This window comes from Octodon degus, unplaced genomic scaffold (assembly GCF_000260255.1).
Source record: "Octodon degus isolate 3935 unplaced genomic scaffold, OctDeg1.0 scaffold00184, whole genome shotgun sequence".
NCBI lineage: Eukaryota > Metazoa > Chordata > Mammalia > Rodentia > Octodontidae > Octodon > Octodon degus.
Genome location: NW_004524760.1, coordinates 1,325,254 through 1,332,924, shown reverse-complemented (window position 1 = coordinate 1,332,924; position 7,671 = coordinate 1,325,254). Strand labels below are relative to the sequence as shown.

The following is a 7,671-nucleotide window of genomic DNA, read 5'->3' as shown; positions in this document are numbered from 1 at the left end:
ATGGTGGGTGAAAAAACTGAAAAACCAGACACTAAAGAGAAGAAACCCGAAGCCAAGAAGGTTTCTGCCAGTGGTACTAGTAAAAAAGGTGAAGGCAAAAAAGTCCAAGAAGGGGCAGCCCCACTGCAGACGAAATCCTGTCTTGGTTAGAGGAATTGGTAGATACTCCTGATCTGCTATGTATTCCAGAAAGGCTTTCTACAAGAGAAAGTACACAGCTGCTAAATCAAAGGTTGAGAAGAAAAAGGAGAAAGTTCTTGCTATGATCACAAAACCAGTTGGTGGGGACAAGAATGGAGGTACCTGCGTTGTGGTTAAGCTTTTTTTTTTTTTTTCCGGTGGAACTGGGGATTGAACACAGGCTACTGTACCTGCCAGGCAAGTGCTTATTCCACTGAGCCAGCTCCCTGGCTGTAGTTAAGCTTTGAAAAATGCCTACATACTACCCTGTTGAAGATGTATCCTGAAAGCTCTTGAGCGACGGCAAGAAACCCTTCAGTCAGCATGTGAGGAAACTTCCAGCTAGCATCATTCCCAGCACCATCTTGATCATCCTCACCGGGCATCACAGAGGCAAAAGAGGAGTCTTTCTAAAGCAGTTGGCCAGTGGCTTGCTACTTGTGACTGAGCCTTTTAGCCTTAATCATGTTCTTCTATGAAGAATACACCAGAAATTTGTCATTGCCACCTCTATAAAAATTGATATCAGCAAAGTGAAAATCCCCAAACACCTCACTGATGCTTATTTCAAGAAGAAGCTGCAGAAACCCAGACACCAGGAAGGCAAGATCTTTGACACTGAGAAAGAGAGATCCCAGATTTCAGAGCAGCACAAGGTAGATCAGAAAACGGTGGACTCACAAATTTTAGCAAAAATCAAAGCTATTCCTCAGCTCCAGGGCTACCTGCAATCAATTTTTGCTCTAACAAATGGAATTTGTCCTCATAAATTAGTGTTCTAAATTTCTTACCAAGAACCTAATTAAATACTGATACATTTATTTATTTATTTATTTAATTTTTTATTTTTTGGTGGAACCAGGGATTGAACTTAGGCCCTTGTACTTGCCAGGGAAGCACTTATTCCACTGAGCCATCTTCCCAGCCCAATAACTGATACATTTTTTAAAAAAGAAGAAGGAAGGAGGGAAAAGGAAGAAAAACAGCGGCCAATAAAATTTACTTTAGAAAAGAGAAAATTGGCAATCTATTTCCTAGTGTTAACTCCATGGTATTCTCTTCAGGTGAAAAGGAGGTGACATCTGTCACAGATGACAGAGGAAGGAACTTGTCTCAAGCACAGCTTGTAGATGGGGAAGAGGAGATATGACCCTGAGCGTGAATCTAAATCCCTAACACTTAAGAACACTTTCTTAAAAATTATAAAACATTTCAAACATCCGCACAAAGATCTATTATATACATATGTCTATACACTCACAGCTCAGCTTTTGCAAATCTAAACATTTTGACATATTTGCTTCATAACATCGTTTACGAAATAAATGATCACAGACACTCTCAGCCCCCAGTGAGCCTTCCTGTTCTCCACCCCTCCCCAGCTTAACCCTGTGCTGCTTGCGTTGAGTCCTGGCTGCATTTCAGATCCATAGTTCAGATGTGCTTGCAGCATATCCAGAAATGATACGCTAAGAGGGCTTTCATGGTGTTTTGGTTTTGTTCTTGGTTTCTGAGACATGGTCTTGCTATGCAGTCCAGGTTGGCTTTGCACTTGCTATGCAGCACAGGCAGGGCTTGTAATCCTTTGCCTCTTCTTTCAGAGGGAATGGATAGGATGCTTTACACACTGCATTCCCAGTCAGGCCTTTCTTTCTTTCTTCCTTCCTTCCTTTCTTTCTTCCTTCTTTCCTTCTTTCCTTTCTTTAGTTCTTTCATTCTTTCTTTCTCAAAACAGGTTTCACTAAGTCTCTAAATTGCCCAGACTGGACTCAAACTTCTGATTCTCTTGCCTTAGCGTCCTAAAATGCTGGGATGAAAGGTGTATACCACCATATCTGACATTTCCTTTGTTCTTCACCCTCTCGTTCTCCTTCTCCTTCTCCTCCTCCTCCTTCTTCAATGTATTTGGTACAAGGTCTCACTCACTACACAGCTTGGACTCTTAGTGATCCTCCTGTTTTCAGCCTCCCCAGTGCTGAAATTACAGGCATGCACCATCTCACTAGCTCTTAGTGGCCAACTCGCATGCCCAGGGCAGGGCTGGCACAGTGGTTGGGGATAAACCCAGATCCTTGTGCTTGCCTAGGAAGGTGCTTAGACCACTGAGCTCTCTCCACAGCCCACTTCCTCTCATTTTTAATTGTAGTAATATCATTTATACATAAATATTGAGCCGGGGAGATGGCTGATTAGAATAAGCGCTTCCCTGGCAAGTGCAAGGGCCTGAGTTCAATCCCTGGTTCCGCCAAAAAAAAAGAAAGAAAAGTAATATCATTTAGCATGAGATCGACACTTTTAACACATTTTTAAGTGTAGAGTAGTTATTGTTGACTATAGATACAATGTAGTAGAAAAAGACTCCAGAATTCATTCATTTTATTTAACTTATTCACCCATTAAATAAGAACTCCTCATCTCTCCCTTGCCCCACCCTGGCAACCACCACTTTTTTTTTTTTTTTTTGGTGGAACCAGGGATTGAACTCAGGCCCTTGCGTTTGCCAGGCAAGTGCTTATTCCACTGAGCCATCTCCCTGGCCCCTCAACCACCACTCTTTACTCTTTGACATTATATATTTGGCTTATTGCCTGGTGTAGTGGTCCGCACCTGTAACCCTAGCACTCAGAAGGAGTGTCACTATGAGGGTTACTATGAGTTTGAGGCCAGCCTGCACTACAGAGTAAGTGTCAAAATAAATAAATAGATAAACAAATAAAAATTTGGGGAGCTGGGGAGATGGCTCAGTGCAATAAGCGCTTGCCTGGCAAGCTCAAGGGCCTGAGTTCAATCCTCAGTGTCTTGATGGTCCTTTCACATTGTTGTATATTATAGAATTTCTATCTTTAGGCTGAAAGGCATTCAGTTCAGTTGTTTTTAGGTGGGCTTGATCTGAGGCTCTAATACTGTCCCCATGATGTCAGTGCCTGTCTTTCTTCTCTGGGTGGTTTTTAGGACAATCTCACCTCCTGACAGCGCTAGCACCCTCAGGCCCATAGCCTCCCAGCTCCAAGTCCCTCATTACACAGCAGCACTGGGGAAAACCCAGCCTAACTCTCTTAGGATTGCAGTGGATTGCATGCCCACCCCACATCTGATCCCGTGCTAGGGGCCTGGACAGATGCCTACTCCTGCAGCACCTTTCCTCAGGGCTGGAGAAGGGCTGCACACTAAGGAAACACTGGATGAAGTAAAGAAGCAAAGCAGTGCTGATCAGAGATGCCAGCTGCCTGGTCCCACATGGGGAGCTCACACCACCCTGCCAACTAATAGCAAGACACCAAGGACACCAGGAGCGAGGTGTGGCTTGGGGCCTGGTCCCTCAGTTCTGTCCCCTTAGCCTTGTAGGAAATGACTTTCTCTGGCTCTGCTAAGGCAGTGCCCTTGACCATCTATCTCACTTACACTGGCCCAGCCCAGGAGGCTGCAGTTGGCTGGAAGAGGCGAGGTTACTCTGACCCACACAAGGCCAATCAGCGCTCCTCTTCCTACAGTCTTTGGGGCAGGGGTGTTGATACACAGCCCAATAACCTCAGAATGTGGCTTGAAGTCACAAAGGTCAAGGCCAGCCTTCTACCAGGGCACAGAAACAGGAGGGCCCAGACTGTAAAAAAGGGAGAAGCTGAGAACATAGAAATTGTTCTGTGAGAACAGAGAGAGAAAATGGAGAACTGCCAGGCACCTGTGCTTTCCCTTCCTGCTTGCCAACCCCAAAGACCCCTCCCTACTCCTGCCCTGGGCTGGATGGGGACACCTCTCCACTTGCAGTGCACCCCTTTTTACTTCTTTAAGTTGACATCCAATACTTGCAGCAAAAAGCACTTGTTATGTAAAACAAATTTTTTTAGTTTATAAAGTACCTACTATGTGCTGATAATGACTGAGACATGGTCTTCCCTTCACAAAGTGATAAGTTTGTGCAATTCACTAAGTAAAAAGAAAGAAAGCCCACAAGATAGTTACAAAAGTGGTGACAGACTAGGAATAGGCAATTGACAGTTTCGAAAAAAGGAGATGACTAGTACAGAAATGCTCAACTTTCCTGCTAGTAAACAGCAAGTATTATTTATCCAGCCCTTGGCATGGATTTAAAAGTCCAATAATGCCAGAGACAAGGAAGGTACAGGAGAAAGAGGACACACATTTGGGGGTATCTCAGTCATTAGGCTACAATAGGAGACTGTTTGACCAATTCTTTTTAACTCACAAAATTCACGTAATTTGGCCAGGCATCATAGAGCCTGCTTGTAATCCCAGCTCTCAGGATACTGATGCAGGAGGATTGCCACAAGTTTGAGCCCACTGTGGACTACATAGCGAGTTCAAGGCTAACCTGCACTACATAGTAATTCCTACCTCAAAAACAAAAACAAAACAAGACAAAAAAAATCACGCAATCCTTGTCTTAGTTCATTTTCTGTTGCTATAAATGAATACCATGGAGAGTCATTTATGAAATGTAAGATTGCTAGGTATTGCGGTACACATCGGTAATTCCAGCTGCTCAGGAGGCTGAGGCAAGAAGATTACAAATTTGAGGCCAGCCTAGAATACATAGTAAGACCCATTTTCGAAATAAAATTTTATTTTATTTATTTTTTTTTATTTTATTTGTGTGTGTGTGTGTGTGTGTGTGTGGCCAGCTCAGCCCACCAGGGGGCGGGGCGGGCTGGCATGTGGTGCTGGGGGATTGAACTGTGGTCCCTGTGCTTTGCTAAGCTTGTTCCAAGTAGGTGCTTTAGACCACTGAGTATTCTCCCCAGCCCCTCAAAATAAAATTTTAATACTTTAATTATTTTTTTAATTTTATTTATTTATTTATTTGTGTGTGTGTGGCCAGCTCATCCCATCAGGGGGCAGGCCTGTCTGGCATGTGGTGTTGAGGGATTGAACCGCAGTCCCTGTGCTTTGCTAAGCTTGTTCCAAGTAGGTGCTTTAGACCACTGAGCCATCTCACCAGCCCCTCAAAATAAAAGTTTAAGAGGGGAACAAATGTGTATCTCAGTCCTAGAGTGCTTACCTAGTGTACTTGGGGCCTTGGGTTCAATCCACAGTACTGGAAAAATAAAGGACAGAAGTGTATTTAGCTCATTGGTCTAGCAGAGATTGGGAACCTTTCAGAGAATTCAGTAACAAACAGCTGACTATAGCACATGTGCCATAGGTTCACCACCAGTGATCTGGGGCTAACAGGGGGCAGGGCACCAGTGACTCCATTTGCTCCATTGGCCACTCAGGTTTTGCCACCTCCCTCATAGGTCTCTTCCCTCTGATTCTTCTACTTTTCCTTTGGTTCCTCAGTTTCCTTCCTTCTTTCCCCATTAAAACTGTCACTGTATTTCAGGAAGTTGGATTTGCCCAATTCTTAGGGAAGGAGATATTTTCCCAATATATTCCTGTCCCATTTGCCTACAAAGTATGTGCAAGATTGCTTTCTGCTCCTCTGTGACATGCAGGATGTCCTTTGGAAGGTCAGTGTCCTCTAAAGTCAACATCACTGCAGTCTGGAGTCACACGCTATCAGCAGTGCAGGGGACATGAAGAACCTACGTCCTATGCTTTTGGGACAGGTGAAGCTTCCTTGGGTTCTGCTTGTTTGCTAACCACTGGGGAACCTCAGTCACCCCTGCAGATGTGTGTAGGACCCAACTCTCACCTTACCCATCAGTCTTGCTCATAGCCCCTGGCCTCTCCTTACAGTGTCCTGGCAGCCTCTTTCCTTAGTTTCCTGCTCTGATCCTGTCCCCTGTGTCCCCTGCCATCTGCAATCCCTTGCCTACACAGGACCCAGAATGGTTTTATTGGTGGGGGGGTCCTAAAGGTCTTGTGCAAACATTGGGCCACTGGGCTGCACTCCAGCCCAAGTGATCCTGCTAAAGTAGCTTGGATGCTGCTCTAACATCTTTCTTGGCTGGGGTGCCAAGAAAAGGGTCTGACTTTCAGCATAGTCTCCCGCCCAGCGCTCCAGCTCTCCCTGGAGTCAGCTTTGGCCACAGCCTCCTCTATTCCTGGACCCAGCCTTGCTGTCATCCAGTTTCCTTGAGGCAAATCCAGGACTTTGCAGATCTGCATTAGATGGTCCCCCCTAAAGCCCAGGGCAAAGAATACAAGAAGTAATTGCCTACTTTGAATGTCAGCATCATCTGCTGAGCCAAGCATGGTGTGGCACAAGCCTGCAATTCCAGCAGACTCAGAGACTGAAACAGGAGGATCAGAAGCCAGAGCCCAGCCTGAGCAATTTAGTGACTTAGTGAAACCCTGTCTCAAAATTTAAAAATTGGGGAACTACCCTCTCGGGCCCCCCTCCTGTCCCTCTCTTGGACAGGAGCTTTCTTTCTCTCAATAAATATATTCTGCTCATAAAAAAAAAAAAATTTAAAATGTAAAAAGGGCTGGGAATGTAGCTCAGTACAAAGACCCTGAGTTCAATCCTCAGTACAAGAAATAAATAAATAAATAAATAAATAATAAATAAATGGATTAGGGCTATTGCTCAGTGCTAAGTAGGCCCTGAGTTCACTCTCAGTACTAGAAAAACAAAACAAAACCTGAAAAAAAAAAAAAAAACCTGAAAGGCTAATTTGTGTTTTATTCTTACTGCTATAGGAGCACATGGGTCTGACTTCAATTACCAGTTCCGCCAACAAAAACAAAAAACAACACCAAAAACCCCCTCACTGCTGTAGGAGAATCGGTATACTCAGTAGATCTTTGATTTTGAAAGCTTGGGTTCATAGGAGCAAAATAACATGCTCTTTCCACAAGGCAGAACCTCAGCAGGGTCTGAGAGTTTATAGAAGAATAGGATTCCAGGGAGAGGCAAGAGGAGCTCTAATAGGCTATAAGAACACCCAGAAGCTTCTGTGGGTTGGATTTAGGTGTAATCTGTTGAGTTCTGAGGAACGATAGCCATTGGTCTGGATAGCCAAGAAGAGGCTATCCTGAGAAAGCCAGGGTAATGACGAGGTCCAAAGGCAAAGCAGGACTGGACCATGTGAGTGGCGGTGGGGAAGATCATGCCAGGCATCCCAGCAAGTACGAGGGCCCTGTGGTGGAGGGAAACAGATTCCCACTAAGAGAAAATCAGCTCGCTGAAGTGTGCTTGAGGCACAGCCAGCCCAGACTGAAACATTTGTGAAGGATTTTGGTCTAAGAGCAATGGGAGGACTGGCATGGTGGCACATGACTGTGCAATACCAGCATTCAGATGATCCCTGTGAGTTTGAGGTCAGCCTCAACCATATAGTGAGACCTTGTTGGGTGGTGCTGGGGGCATGATGACAATTGGAGGTAATTGAAAGTGTGTGTGTGTGTGTGTGTGTGTGTGTGTGCGCATCTGTGTTGGAGGGGTGCCATCATCAGCTTTTTTAAAACTATTTTCTTTTTTGGTACAGGAAATCAAACACTGGGCCTATCACTTGCAAGGCAGGTGCTGCGCCACTGAGCTACATCCCCAGCCCAAGACTTTTTTTTTTTTTTTTTAATATATTTGTT

The 7,671-nt window shown here is 44.7% G+C and overlaps 1 pseudogene; it reads left to right on the top strand.

The window, feature by feature from the left end:
• On the top strand, positions 1–962 carry LOC111813331 (annotated as a pseudogene).
• The last annotated feature ends 6,709 nt before the right edge of the window (positions 963–7,671 follow it).